The sequence below is a fragment of the Nothobranchius furzeri genome, chromosome 12, assembly GCF_043380555.1.
Source record: "Nothobranchius furzeri strain GRZ-AD chromosome 12, NfurGRZ-RIMD1, whole genome shotgun sequence".
Classification (NCBI taxonomy): domain Eukaryota; kingdom Metazoa; phylum Chordata; class Actinopteri; order Cyprinodontiformes; family Nothobranchiidae; genus Nothobranchius; species Nothobranchius furzeri.
The window spans coordinates 45826474-45842247 of NC_091752.1; the positions used below are offsets into that span (position 1 = coordinate 45826474).

A 15774-nucleotide genomic window follows, 5' to 3' on the forward strand; every position below is an offset into this window, starting at 1 on the left:
CTAACAGTCATGTTTTTGGACTGTGGGAGGAACCCACACATGCACAGGGAGAACATGCAAACTCCATGCAGAAAGATCCCATGCAGGCCGGGAAGCAAACCCAGGACCTTCTCGCTGCAAGGCAACAGCTCTAATATGGAGCTAGGATTGGGACAAAATTCAGCGTAACTTGTACCAAGTTTTGTAACTTGGAACATGTTTCATGACACGTAACTTTGGATTTGTAACTTGTAACTTTAGTTTTCTAACTTGTAATTCTCAATTCGTACCTGTATTTCTTGTTTTGTAACAGGAAATTTTCATTTTGTACATGTATTTTTTATTTTGTAAAATCAAACTTTTATTTTATACATTCACTACTCATTTTTTTAACATCAAACATTCAGAAACATGAAACTTTCGTTTTGTAACTAGCAGACTTCCAAATTGAAAAAATCAAGGTACAAGTTTGAAATCAAAACTCTCAAAACACACATTTCATTCTACAGGTACAAACCTCAAATCTACAGTGTTACAGATCTTTTTGTCTCGATTCTAGCGTCAGTGGAAGGAACTTGGGTGGAACCAATGAGAGCACGAGTCTTAGATATTGGTTTTTGGGTCTGTACTGGTTAGACTTAAATGAGTTAAGCCAAGGTCTATAGCCCTTGGGTCATAGACTATGAGCTATAAGTATATTGGTCTTTTTATACTGGGAATCAGGAGTTATTTTAGTGATCATCTTGTTTCTTATTTATTTTTGTCCTGATTGTGCCCTGATCAATGTTGTGACTGAATAAAAACAAATAAAATCAACATAAATTGAAAAATCGTCCTAAATAATCGAGATCTCAATTTCAGTCACAATAATAGTGATTATTATTTTTGCCATAATCAAGCAGCCCTAGTAAAACGGAAAACGCAGATTTAATTCATTTAAAAATAGCACTTTTTAGTTTTTATTTAGGCAGATATTAGTCAAAATAGTGAAAAAAAGGGAGTTTAATCAAAAAGGGCTTTTATCTGTTGTTGCAAATGAACTCTCGGATTCCTCAAAAGAATGTTAAACGTGTGTTATGGATCTTCTTCTATGGTATACAGTAAACAGAATTGGGCATCTTACGTTAAAAACTTAATTAGTTAAGCCTTATTTATACTTCTCCTTCAGCTCGGCGGAAACATTTTTCTTTCTGACTTCTCCGTCACTTGGGGAGTAGGGCTGGGCAATACGACCTAAAATCAATATCACGATATATTGAGTATTTCATCTCGATAATGATAAGTAGGTAAACTATATGTGCAGAAACACAAGTTGTCCACTAGATGGGGCTGGCATTGGTATTACATTTGAGTCACATTTTCACGTGACTCAAGTAGGGCTGCTCAATTAATCGAATTTTAATCACGATTACGATCTGAGTTTTGAACGATTATAAAAAACAAAACAAGTCGATTATTTGCTCCTCCCACTTGCGCTGCCCTGAGTTGCAAATGAAGCGCTCCTCCTAGGGTGTTGCCAGCTTGGCGACTTTGACGCTATTTCTAACAGCTTCTCAGACCCCCTTCTTGACTTTTTAAATCTTAAAAGTACCTACTACCTAGCGAACACCTCAGAAACATCTCTGGGAACCCTTAGCTACTTTCTGGATAACTGTCGTCGACCTTTACTGCAGGTTAGCTAAACACTCCGCCTGCGCCCCGGACCATTCTTCAGGACATTAGGAAAGGGAATGATGTAGTGATGTGTCGGTCGCTAAAGAAACAGCTCTCGGAGCCGGCTCTCTGTTGGATTAACCAGAGTGAGTGACACACACTGTACCTGCGGACTCCTGAGCTGCTAAAAACGGCTAAATGTGCGCCTGCGGCGCGCTAAACACACGTGCAGCTTGCCCCGATTGCTGTGAGACCAGGTTGCGGGGTGGGGGGTGCAGCTGTGGTTGGGACAATTATTACATTAACTGATGGACTTGTTAATAAATAGTTTATAAATAAGGTAGAAATAAGTTCCTCACGCTGATAAATAATAACTAACCTCTCTGAGGACACGGTGCTAGTGTGTTCTCCTACAGCACCTTGACACAACTTCAATAAATGTTATGCAACATTTTGTGAACATCAATTTATTTGCGTTTATTTGTTATAAATGCTACTGTATAATTCTTGCTGTCAGTATTTGCAAGATATTGTATTTGGGTCTGTACTGGTTAGACTTAAATGAGTTAAACCAAGGTCTATAGCCCTTGGGTCATAGACTGAGCTATAAGTATATTGGTCTTTTTATACTGGGAATCAGGAGTTATTTTACTGATCATTTTGTTTCTTATTTATTTTTGTCCTGATTGTGCCCTGAGCAGTTTTATGACTGAATAAAAACAAATAAAATCAACATAAATAGAAAAATCGTCCTAAATAATCGTGATCTCAATTTCAGTCACCATAATCGTGATTATTATTTTTGCCATAATCGAGCAGCCCTAGACTCAAGGTGGTACAGCTTCTTAAAGGGACATGAATGTTTCCAACCTACACACATCTCTTAATTTTTTTATTATCAAATTTATTGTCATGGGAAAATTCTCGATAAGTCAGAAATTTCTATTTTTTTGATCAGCCCTAAAGAGGAGTGTTGCAAAGCAATACCCCGCCATACAGACAGAAGGCGTAGTGCTGTTCTGAGGTATCCTGCCACCATTACAGTCACGTATCCAGTCCACAATGGCATATTTAATATTGTGCTTATATTGCTGTAATTTATTTCACAGACTTTTTAACATGTACGGATTTGTCCCTCATTCTCCTTCACCTCTTCATGCGATCGGCACCTTTTAAACCCACGTTTCTTGTCATCTCCATCCACGAAGAAAATGCTTTCTGCTTATCTTTGTAACTCTTCAGCCCTGAGTGGATAAACGTTCATATTTTCAGACTTTTTCCATGAGGCGTTATTGAGTCCGTTCTCTGTCTGCCTCTAAATATCTTTTTTTGAGGGGGCAATGGCGGTGCTGTTGATTAGGGCTGCAACGATTCGTCGACGTTGTCGACAAATACTGACAATAGAAAAAGTCGACGATGAATTTCATTGTCGACGTTGTCGCCAGACCTGTTTTTTTCCGACCGAGTGAGGCGTCTCATTTCATTACAATCTCTGCCGAGAGTCGCGCATGCGCAGTAGCTTCTCTACTGAGCGTCAACTAACAGAAATGGCAGCGTTCAACACAGCAGCTACGTGTACCAAAACATCAAAAGTTTGGGAGCATTCTAGCCTGGATTTGGCAAATAAAAAGATTACCTGCATTATTTGCAAAAAGCAGCACCTCGGTGATGCATGAACACTTAGAGAAAGCACGTTGAACAGTTGAATGAAACAGAGTCTGACTCACCTCGGTAAGATATAAATAGCAAGAAAGCCTTTTGTTTTGGATGAACATTGTACATTTTTTAAACGTATTTTCGCTTTTAAAAGAGAGATTTAATGTTATGCCCGACTGTGCCTGACATAAGTATTTTAATTTATTTATGGATTTATGTCTATACTGGCTGAGCACTGTGCCTAATTGGTGTTAGACAGGGCATTTTTATTTACTGTTAGTATGAATTGGCCTATCAGCAGCAAAGTTCAATAAAATATGCATTTTCCATTGAAGTACCCATCTTTCTTGCGTTTATTATCAGTTTTCACATAATTAAAGCAATCTCATGCTAAAGTTAAGAAAAATTTAATAATTATCCGATTAGTCGACTAATCGTTTCAGTAGTCGGTGACTAGTCGACTATTAAAATAGTCGTTAGTTGCAGCCCTACTGTTGACGAATTTAAAGGAAGCAGAGTCTTGACCACCAATCACAAGCTTTCAGTCTCCATCACTTCTGAAAAAAATTTGGGCATGTCTCCGTCAGTCTCCCATATTTAATACCTATAATGCCAAAGATGTTTTATAACTGAATGATTCTTACTAGAATGAACATGTCAGATATCTAACATGCTCATTCAGTAAGAATGTTCTCATGGATAACTGGAATGTTATTTTCTACTACGTACAATAGAAATATAGATATCTGGAATACAGATCCAGTCTGCCTAATAAATGTTACAAAGGCCATCTTAGGTTTTTAGGGATTGTGAGATATCTCAAACTTAATTTCTAGTTCTTGTGGGTTTCCCTTTGAAAACCTGCTAAGCCCAGTGGTAGAGAAGCCCACTTCCTACCCAAAGGGTTTTTGGAGAAAAAAAGTTGTCAGGAAGTTACATGGTTTCACAAGACACACATAAAAATACAATTCAGATAATGGAAAATGCACCTGACCTCTCATCCTGTTCACATATTTATTGTAAGATGTCCCTATTATTGCTTTCGTGTCACCAGATGCGTTTAAAGTCGGACTTGCGGGTTAAAGATTTCTTAATTTCAAAGGGGTGGTTCACTGAAAAAACATTTTTTTAATGAATATTTCTAATTATAACCTGTCACTTAGAGTTTTTCATGCACACTGAACATGAAAATAATCAGTATACACCTATATACAGCATTAACTAGGGCTACAAATATTGAATATTTTAGTATGCAAGTATTTTATTGAATCCTGTCTGTCCATCCATCCATCCATTTTCATCCGCTTATCCAGAGTGGGGTCACGGGGCAGCAGTCTAATCCGAGACGCCCAGATTTCCCGCTACCCAGCCACTTGGGCCGGCTCCTTATAGGGAATCCCAAGGCGTTCCCTGGACAGCCGAGAAGCATAGTCCCTCCAGCATGTCCTGGGTTATTTCTTGGGTTCCCAGACTCTGCTTCCTCACTGGAAGACATGCCAGTGGAATTGAGTCGGTCTTCTAAGTATTCTGCTCACTGATCCACAATGTCCCGAGTAAAGGTCAGCACCACTGTAAACAGTGTTGGTATCACACTGCTTTCCCCTCCTGAGACACCGTATGGTAGACCAGAATCTCCTCGAAGCCATACAGAAGTCTTGCTTCATGGTCTCACCAACCTCCTCACATGCCCGGGTTTTTGCCTCCACGACCACCCAAGCTGGACTGCCGGTACCTATCAGCTGCATCTGGAGTCCCACAAGCTAAAAAGACCCAAAAGGATTCTTTCTTCGGCTAACCGCCGGTGTCCACCAGCGGGTTCGGGGTTGCCACCACAACATGCACCAATGACCCTGCGGCCGCAGCTCCGGTCAGCCGCCTCGACAGTGTAAGCACGGAGCATAGCCCACTTGGATTCAATGTCCCTCGCATCCCTTAGGATGTGTTTGAAATTTGGCCGGAGTTGGGAATTTAAGCTTCTTCTGGCAAGAGCCTACACCAGATGTTCCCAGCAGACCCTCACAATACGTTTACACCTGCCAGGTCTGACGGGCATCCTCCCCACCATCAAAGCCACGAGTAAAATGCTCGGCTAGAGGAGGTTGGGCTTTCTCAGTTTGGACCTTCCATTCGCGGTCAGAGAAGCACCCTCAATGCCGGTTTTTAGGAGTTGGATGAAGACACGCTTTTATACAGTGGCGTTCCCTCAGCATGTGAGTTAGCTGTATTTTTAGATAATTTAGCTAATTTGTATCCAGTTGTTTTTAACTTTATCTTTTTTAGCCAACATTCTTTGCTTTTATCTCCTTCTTTTCTTTGTTTTAATGTATATAGTTTTATTTTTAAATTTAAATTTTTTTATGCATGTACAGCATTTTGGTTAGCCTTCTGGCAGATGAAAATTGCTATATAAATAAAGATGATGATGAAAGCCAACTTATCCCCAGGTATTGTTCAGTTGACAGCTCCGCCCCTCTTTTCACCCAAGTGTCCAAGACATGCAGCCGCAGATCAGATGAACCGACAACTAAGTTGATCATCAAATTGTGGTCTAAGGTTTCCTGGTGCCATAAAGGTGGACACCTTTATGTTTGAACATGGTGTTCATTATGGACAATCCATGATGAGTACAAAAGTCCAATAAGGAAACACAGCTAATTCAGATCAGGGTGGCCATTCCTCCCACTGTCAGAAAGCCTGACAGTACTGCTGCGCATCATTCAACCACATTATAGTAACGTGCCACAATAGCCCATGCCCATTAACGGCAACAGCGTTGCAACATGGGAAAAGTAATTAATCAGATTACTCCCAACACTGGGTACAAAAACTGGAGCAACCGTGTTTATTAGTTCTCTGCATGAACATCTAGGTTAACTAAAATTTAAGAGGTCCTTTACTGAGAAACCATTTTTGAAAATGATCGGTCACTCTGAGTTTTTCATTCACACAGAACGTAAAAAGAGTCTCCTACACCTATCTTATGCATTATCATTGAAAATAGACAGTGAAACTCAAAGATTTGGAAATCCTGAAAGATCCGCATCACACTGTCACTTAACTTTCATGGACTCCGCCATCTTGACTCACAACAGAGAAGGCTGTTGTTGGTTTAGCGTACAGGAAACATCAGTGTGTCTCAGCTAGTAGAAGCTAACCATTAGCATTAGCAACTCCACCACACAGCAGAACTCCTCCATTCTTGTAGTATTTGTGGAGATAAAACATCAACACATACAAAGTAAACTGAGTCAGTGGTTAGAGTCGTCTCAAGGCATTTCACATGGTAAACATTCCAATCCAGGTCAGTTCATTAAGCCAATCAGAAAAATGTTTCCTATGTAAGGAACCCAGCAAATTGCATCAAGTCACTAACTGGTGTCAGTGTCTTTACAGCAATCCTCATACTAAGCAAGCATTTAGCGAAAGTGGAGAGGAAAACTCCCTTTTAACAGGAAGAAACCTCCAGAGGATCCTGGCTCAGTATAAGCAGCCATCCACCACGACTCACTGGGGATGGAGAAGACAGAGCAGACACACAGATCGACTCAGATGTGCATGTAACCACACTGACTGTTGCCCAGATATCCCTAATTACTCCATCATACAGTCTGTTGTCCAGAGGTAGAAACTCTGCCCTCATCCTCTATATGGAAACATCCAGGGGCATTGTGGGTAATTTCACATTCGTGGATGCGATTACGAATGATATCAGTCCTAACCATCTGGACATGTATGTATCTGTTTCCAGGCTCTGGGGCTCAGTGACAACCCCCCTCTTCATCATGGCTAGGTTCTGTAGTGCCAGGCTCAGTGAGTTTCTTCCTCAGGGCCCCTTTAGCCATCAGGCCTATTCATCTCACCAGTTAACCTTAACACAGCAGCCATGATGCAGCAGAGCTCACGTCCCCACTTCCTGTAAGCTGAAGCTTCACACACGTGATCCTTTAATCAAAGATGGAGCAGAAACACAAACTGCTCTCATGATTTTGACCATTCTGACAGTGCTTCATCATGGCCCGGTTGTTTGTGCACCACCCAGTACAATAATTCAGTCCATCTGGCTGCTCTCAGAAAGGGAACAGAGATTAGGCGTCTAGTTCTGAAACTAGGAAACTTGCAGCTTTTCCTGAAACCTGTTGGATGGAAGTCTGGACCAATTCCCGTCTGGGGCCCGTTGCAGCACAAATGCATCATCTGTCCCTGTTTCTGCTGATTGGATTTCAGTCAGAAAATGGATCTAGGATCAGATTTGGTTTGCTGGTTTTTCTTTCTCCTGCTTTTTGAAGATGTGTGCAGTCTAATCTTCTAGTTTTAGCAACACAGATTTTTACTGGTCTCTTAACAGTTGTAAAAAAGTTTAGTCTGCAAATAAATTAGTCTTACTGGTTAAAAAAACCTGCAGCGTTTAATGAAAAAAGCTTATGTTGAAGCTGCGTGACTGGCAGCAGGTGCAGAGAATTTCATGTCTGTGAAATCTGGGTTTGGGTTTGAACGTGAGCTCCGCAGCTAGGAATGTTACCGAGTCTGGGAGGAAGGCTGTGGGTCACATGATCCAGACAGGAATTCAGTCCGAAGACAGAAGCTGGATATTTTTAGCATTTTTCTGAAGAGCAAATGCTTCCAGATGAATTCAATGTAACTTCTTATTTTTATCCCTTATTTTTCTTTCACTTGTTGCATCACAAGTTGCACAATCGGAAGAAACCCTCGTTTCTGTCGCACTTTTATCATGGAAACATCAGAACCTTTCTGTTTAAATCTAAAATAAGTCAATGTAGGTTCACAAAAATGAACAAAGTCTAACATTAACTGAAAACTTTTTGTTTTATCAGTGTGACATGAATGGCCTTACTTGTGAGGATGACTTGACTGCTTTATTATAGAAACAAACATTTACCAGGATACTGAAACATAAAAAACATCCACGACAATGTTTCAAACATCCAGCTTTTAGGTTTTATTCTTGTCAAACCTTCCAACATTTTATTGTAGTAAAGTAGAAACAAAAAGAGCAGAATCCCCACACTTCAATCTGCGATTGTGAGAGTTTTATTTTTCTAGATTTCGGTCCAAAGACCTTCATCAGGAGTTGAATTTGTTCATACAGAGAGTCCTACATAAATATAATTTTACTTACCAAAAAAAAATGAAGTGGAGACTCCTTGGACGCGCTGTTAGTGCAATTAATACCACAGCAAGTCATTTTGTCCAACAATTGCACAAATAATATTCAAAAAGAATACACAAATGCTACAACTAATGGTCTAAGTTGAGAGACTGAAAATGGCGGAACAGTTTTCAGGCGAGACCGAGGCTCAGGCTGAGGCCTTTCCCAGGAGCTAGCTCTGCGGTCACGTGGGTCTGATACTCATTAATTATACAGAATTTTAGGCTTTTAATACACTTAAACAGAAGAGTGAGAAAAAAAATTCACCCCCCTCAGAGTTGTCATGAGTGTAAACTAGATAAATTAAACCAAAAACATGTTTTGGTACCAGGCTGTAAACATGTTTATTTCTGCTGTGAAATTGGTATTTTTAACATGGGAGTCAATGAGGATTTGCTCACTTCTGACACCAGCCCCCAGTGGATGAGGGTGGAACTGCAATTTATTTCACGTCCGCATTGGCCTCAATTTTTCACCCGCAATGTGGGGGCTTGATTCCACCACAGAGAAAGCTGCTCTAGCATGATGACTTTAATTATTTTACAGGTTATTGTTCAGCCTTCTGATGCTCACGTGTCTGACTGCTGACATTCCGTGTGTGTTTTTATTTCTGCAGTGAGACAAACTCACCTCACACCGTCCAGAGTTTGTTCTTTAAAGCTTCTATTAAATGCACCGTGTTGACGTATTTTAACACGTTTCCTCTACGCTGCAGGAGTTCAAGTTTACATTACGGCGTAAAAGTTCTGCAGACGTGTTTGTTTATATTAGGCCGCTGCGCGCCGGGTGGGGGGAGGGGGGGGGGGGGGCTCGGTGCTGCACACAGACAGCTGGTGTGATCGGCTCTGAAAAGCGTTGATCACAGTTTGCAGATCCCGTTTATTTTTTGCGGAGATCAGCCGCGGATTCCTCTTCCGTTGGCATTCTAGGAATCAAAACTAGGAATTGAAATAAAAAACGTTGAGCGATTCTGGGAAAAATGAACAGTTAGACCCGGTTCCAACTGATGCTCGATGGTCAATGCCCAACCCTAAGAGTAAACAATAAAAGAAGAATGAGATTGTAAAGAAGAAGATCAACACATACAAAACGCTATAAAGACCTGCGAATACCCAACAGGGGCAATAAACAAAGGAAAACAACAAACAAAATAAATGAGCAGGTGAGATGCCTGAAAATTCACTTTGGAAGAAAGATCTGAAAACTGCAAAAAAAGCACCACTCCTATACAGGGTTTCCCCCAGTGCTTTATAAGCCTGGCGGGCAGCCAGGCTTTGCTTGGCCACCCGCCAGGCTAAGCGTCATGCCCCGCCCCCCTCCCCGACCCTACCGTGTCTGCTGACACGAACGGCGCAACAAAACTAGAGCCCTCCATCTGCTGATACTGGTGAGAAACCGTAGCGGAACCTGTGCAACTACCCCACTCCTGCTCTCACAGAGGATCGCTGCGGGACGGAGTGCGCAATCATTTTTTTTACTGTGTGGGCGTCGGAATGAGCCCCCTCACCGTGAGAACAACCCCCCCGCCCCGCTCTCACGGAGGAGTGCTGCGGGACGGAGCACGAGATACGCTGACACAAACGGCGCAACAAAACTAGAGCCCTTCATCAGCTGACACTGGTGAGAAACAGCAGCGGAACGTGTACAGTCACCCTACCCCTACCCCAGCTCCCACAGAGGAGCGCTGCAGGACTGAGCGCGCAATCATTTTTTTTACTGTGTGAGCGTCGGAATGAGCCCCCTCACCGTGAGAACAAACTTCCGAGCTCTACAGCCGATATTCTTCCGTGTATGTCACACGTCACATGATCAGGAAGCAGAAAATCCATGTGTCAGGAGATCGTTTTGGGCCGCTGCTGTAAACAAAGTGAGGCAAGAACCGGAAAAGCTTCTGCTGATCACAATTTACCAACGGATTATGAAAGAACGGATAACGCTCTAAATGCGCTGATTCTTCCTGATGTAAAAGAGGTGAGTCTACTCTTTGTTTTGGTAGTTTTGGTGTTGACATCATCCTAGAGCGCAACGTTCTGTGACTCTTAAAAAAACTGTAAAAACGCTGAAAAATGCTGGCAGCGAAGGGGTTTTCTGATCAGAAAGCGGCTGGCAGAAAATGAGTTAAAGACCGAGGTAACTAATTCCACCTTTGGAAGTTAGATTTGAGCTGGGTGATCAGAGGTGAGAAGTTACAACCATACAACGAGGATAAAGAACGAGTTACACTGACTCCTAATTGCTTGATTTCAGGGCTAAACTTAAATGGAATATCAGACTATTTAATTGCTAAACCTAAGGGATTTATTGGAAAACATTTGCTAATAGAAAGATTAATATTGTAGACAAAGAGCCAAGCCTGTTTAACAAAGATACTATAAGTGGTACACAGGATTGATTTTCAACTAGGACAGAGGATCAGAAACATACAAAAGCAAGTCGTTCATATAGGGATCATTTTATTTCAAGGTCGGATCGACAAATACCACTAAATTGAGCAAGGGACTTCCAAGCCACAGAATTGGGTTCAGTGATATGTGCCACGTGACAATGTGATGAGCAATGCCATCCGTACATGTAGATTAAGACCGCTCCATATTTGTCATCATGCCTCTGACTCCCGCTGACTGGTCCGTTTTCAGTGCTTGCATGTCAGACCTGATAGACATGAGAGTCTCCCGTGCTGCTTTCAGCTCCTGTGTTAATAGTGTCGAAATCTCCCCATGAAGTGCAGAGAGGAGCTCAGCCTTCATGGAGCAGTTAATTTCCAGGCTGAGGTAAGGTCTCACCACGAGGCGGGAATGTAATGAGGCACTGGGCCGCTGGGTGGGCTGGGAAACACCGGCAGTTTTACCATAGAGTCAAACGTATCACAACAAACCACTCAAAATGAGAACAAAATAAAATCACAAACGTGCACCTAAAAACATCAAATGTTTACTCTTTAGGAGTGACACATGATGTGACCTACGCCATCTTGGGCCTAACTGGAAGTTGCAGCAGGATTTATTATGAGTTCACATTTTAAGTATTTCTGTTTTGACCAGATGCCCAAGCCACCTCAACTGGCTCCTCTCGACATGGAGGAGCAGCGGGTCTACTATGAGCCCCTCCTGGTGACAGAGCTCCTCACCCTATCTCTAAGTGAGAGCCCAGATACCCTGCGGAGAAAACTGATTTTAGCCGCTTTTATCCACAATCTCATTCTTTCGGTCACTACCCAAATCTCGTGACCAAAGGTGAGGGTAGGAACATAGCTCGACATTCCTACTTCCCTGATTAATTTAATCACTTCATGTTTTTTCAATTCAATTCAAGTTTATTTCTAAAGCGCCAAAGCACTTCACATAGTAAACATTCCAATACAGGTCAGTTCATTAAGCCAATCATTAAAATGTTTCCTATATAAGGAACCCAGCAGATTGCATCAAGTCACTGACTGGTGTCAGTGTCAGTGTCTGTACAGCAATCCTCATACTAAGCAAGCACATAGCGACAGTGGAGAGGAAAACTCCCTTTTAACAGGAAGAAACCTCCAGAGAATCCTGGCTCAGTATAAGCAGCCATCCTCCACGACTCACTGGGGATCGAGAAGACAGAGCAGACACACACACACACACACACACACACACACACACACACACACACACACACACACACACACACACACACACACACACACACACACACACACACACATACACACTAGGGCTGCACAATATATCGAAAAATTATCGTCATCGCAATAACAGGACGTGCGATAGGCCCACTGCAAAGCACGTCAGAAACGGCGATAAATGTTTGGTTCAAACATTTCCATCCGTGTCATACATCATCTTTTTGTAAACCTGCTCTGTTTTTACACTGAAGTATTATTTGACCAATCAAATGTAGCCCCTCTGATATGCGGCCAATCAGATGGGTCCGTTCACGTAATACGCCCGCCCCCTACGTAGACCCTTACCCCAAAATTCCACTATCTCCGCCCGCCCCCGCTTTCCGCTGCCGCTCGCTTCCCTTGTTCGTCATGCTGGCTCAGATTAACGAACGCTCTTTGTGATGAGGTTTCTGGAATCAGCGCTGCTTTCAAACGTGAACGTGAGTCCGCTCGGTGTCGTTAAGCAGCTGATAATAACCGGGCTGACTCCGACACGTGCCGGTGAACCAACCCACCTTCATGTCGCTAGTGTTCCACCGGGTGGTGATGTTAGCCCCAGGCTCCGGTTAGCTTCCAGCTAAAAGGCTACAGCACTCTCCTCCCAGTCCCAACCTGCTAAAGAGGGCCTGGAAAAGTTCCCCCACACATCAAAGTGATTTTTCATTCATGAGCTTTTATAACCTTGTTAATCAGGATAGTTGATTTGCTGCTGCACATAAACTGTCAGTCAGAAGCTCTGCTAGCCGGTTATCTTAAGAGGAGCTAGTTCAATTTGTTAGCTTGTTATCAGAATCATAGTTGCAGTTTAATCATCTGAGCTGCTTTTTAAGATCTAGGTAAACTTGTTCAATTTGGGGTTAAAAACAAACGTTTTCACATATTTTCCATGTAGTTTTTTGCCAGTTTCTCTTCTGAAAGGTAGACAATTGTTTTTCTCTTTCCCTCAAAAAATCTTAATATTCTCCTAGTTTGGCCCAGCACAGTTCACTTCCCAATTACAGCAACAGCCTTATATCATAACCACATAAGTGGAGAAAATGTTCAGTAGCAATGAGAGAATTTGCAGTTTGTTGCATTTAAGTGATGTTAACTATTATTTAACACTGAAACTTATTTTCTGATTTTTATTTATTTATTCTAAAAACCCTGGTAAGGGATGTTTTTCTGTATTTGGAGCATCAGAAAAAGTTTTATGGTGGAGGTGATGTTTTAAAGTCACCGAGAAACTGCATGCATGCAGGTTGTTGTTTTGCTGCTAATACAGTAGCAGGTGCAGCTGCATATTTTTGCAATAAAAATATTATGTTGTAATGGAATTCATGCATTAGTTTTTGTTTGCTTTTAACCCAGACGTCACACGCCAGACGACATCAACACTGCATACACACACACACACACTACAGTAAGGATAACTGATGGTAAAATGATGCGTTGCAACGTTTTATTTTTATTTTTTTGTCAACATTAATAAATAAGTTGGAGGTTTATTCTTTCTCAGATACGACTTTATTGTTGCCAGAATTATTTGCTGAGGATGTTTATCACTCGTATAACCTACATCACTGGATCAAATGAATCTGAAGCCACACGCTCTGCACTGGAGCCTCCAGTCCAGAACTGACGCAGCATGAAAATTTTAATTCACAATTGTGGTTGGCCTAAATTAATAATATGATTTCATCCATATATTACTGTGCATTACTCTATTTGCATTTTCATCAAGCATAACACACCCCAGCACATTGTTTTATTTTATTTTTTTACCAGGGCACAGCGATCGCTGTCATCATCAAGGTTTTGAAATTTTTATTTTTCTGCGTATTCCCTGTTATGCTCTCACAGACCACTAGGGGTACGCGGACCCTTGGTTGGGAATCACTGTTCTCCAGGAGTGTCCAATAGTTAATGTGATTGTTTCTGTGTCTGAGTCCTGCTCTCGTCTTCATCCCACCAGCCAACCAGAAGTGTTGCTCCAACAGCTCTAAAACTGCTGTGGCTGCACTTTCACAGGCTATCACTGGAATGGTTGCTTCACTTTTCTGAGGAACTGAAAGTTTTTTTTATAACTTTGGTCTGACATCAACAGTTTCACTGGTTTCAATAGAAACATCATGAAGTGTTGTAATGGTGAAGAAGTGATGGTCAAGGATAAATCATTAAACATTCTGTCAGCACCAGTTGGACCAGAGCAAAGGCCAGCTGGCTTTAGTGGTTTCCATCTAGAGTTTGGTCATCTGACTAAAGTTGAACACAGACCGCTTCCTCAGGGATCCACACTGATGCGAACTAGTTACCACTCTTAAAATCCTAGATGGTAAGATTGGATCTTAGCTTGTAGGTAAATGAAGTTTAGATGTCAAGTTGTCGTCATTCTGGTCTCCAGAAAGTTCTCTGAGTGATTCTTGTTCTTTTCCAGAGATGTGTTTTAATTGGTGGTTTTATTTTTATTTAATACTTTCCATGCAGAAGAGTTCTCCTCCAGAAACCAAATCACTAACTTTCTTCATTTTCATTTGCCTTGGCTCCCAAAAATCCTTGATACGGCCCTGGGTGTAGGACTGAGTTTTGAAGGTGATCTGAGTTGGATCAAAACTATAAATATTACATGCTTATAAATAGGGATGAACCGGATACTCATTTCAGACGAGTATCAGGTACGGATAAAGCATTTTTGACGAATACGAGCATGAGACGAGTAAACCTCAGAAATATCTGTAATCGTGCTGAAGGAAAATCCTCATTGGGTAACTGACTGTCTTCACGCTCTGTGATTGGCCGGTCACATAGAGCGCCCGCCCCTCCCTACACACAAAACTCTCTAGCCGGCCTGGAGCTCAGTCCGTCCGGTTCATCCACACACACACAGACAGTAACGGATCTCGCTGTGATTGCTTCACTGTTGCTCACGTTTCTTCAGTTTTCCCTAGGTTTTCTTCAGCTCGCCTCTTTTTCAGTTGAATATTTAAAGTTACTTTTTTCGTAACTTACTGTACATGGTGCGTTTGACAAGACAGAGTTGACGTGCTGCATTAACTCACTACCTCCGCTCCAGTTGGGTTTTTTATTTTTTAACTCCATCTCTCTCCCTCTCACCCTCTCTATCTCCCTCAGACACACACACCTTAATCAACATTGTTTTGTTTAATTTTGTGTGGGGCAAAATGCCAAGAACGTTAAGAAAAAAATCAGTTTAATCAAATTAAAATAAAAAAAAATATATAAAGTTGTGTCTGGTTCTAGCATTTGATATTTCCTAGTTCCTACTGCATGAGTTCAGATGTATTAATCCATGCACTTAAATATTAATGTTCTGATTTTATTGAAACACTTCTTTTGTAATAGTTCCTTTACTATTGTGATCAAAAATATTTAATCTCAATTCTGAGGCTGCTCTGTAAATAGTTTTCAAATAAACAATACACATATCAACTTCTGATCAATCCATATCAATTTCAGACTTAAAATAATGTATTGATGTAAACCACACCCACTTCCGGTTAAACCACGCCCACTTCCGGGTTATGCCACGCCCATTCCGAGTACAGATAAAGATCATTTAGTTGGTTGAACAGATACAGATACAGAGAGTGGTGTACTCGCTCATCCCTACTTATAAATGACTTTTGGGATAAATCTACCTACATTTTCCTTTTCAAGCTTTGTTTAT

General features: G+C 41.5%; 1 protein-coding gene across 3 annotated transcripts in view; it reads left to right on the forward strand.

The window, feature by feature from the left end:
* Positions 1-15774, forward strand: part of LOC107373653 (TBC1 domain family member 12) — a 56190-nt gene that overhangs the window by 7601 nt on the left and 32815 nt on the right. The window lies entirely within an intron of this gene.